Raw genomic sequence first — 308 nt, 5'->3', positions numbered from 1 at the left:
GAGATGTTTATCCTGTATTTGATTGTGTTTATCTGCAGTTAGTTACACGAATTCAGATATGGGATGAAATCGGATAGGGATGAACGGGTTTAAGAGTTTTTAAGAGTTTTAAGAGTTTTTAAGAGTTTTAGGCAAATGCGTTATAAGATAGTATAGATAATAAACAGCTGTAAACTCAACTTCAAATCAGAAGTAGTCATTAAATGCACATCATGCAAATATCTAGAAATAAAGCCAAAACTTTATTCTAAAATACAATTGTTGGAAGAAAGTAGGAAACATGTCAAATCGCAACTCAAGAGCTTTCT

The sequence above is a fragment of the Cynara cardunculus genome, unplaced genomic scaffold (assembly GCF_001531365.2).
Source record: "Cynara cardunculus var. scolymus isolate 2C unplaced genomic scaffold, CcrdV1 Un_Scaffold_8208, whole genome shotgun sequence".
Lineage (NCBI taxonomy): Eukaryota > Viridiplantae > Streptophyta > Magnoliopsida > Asterales > Asteraceae > Cynara > Cynara cardunculus.
Note: the sequence above shows the minus strand (reverse complement) of the source record.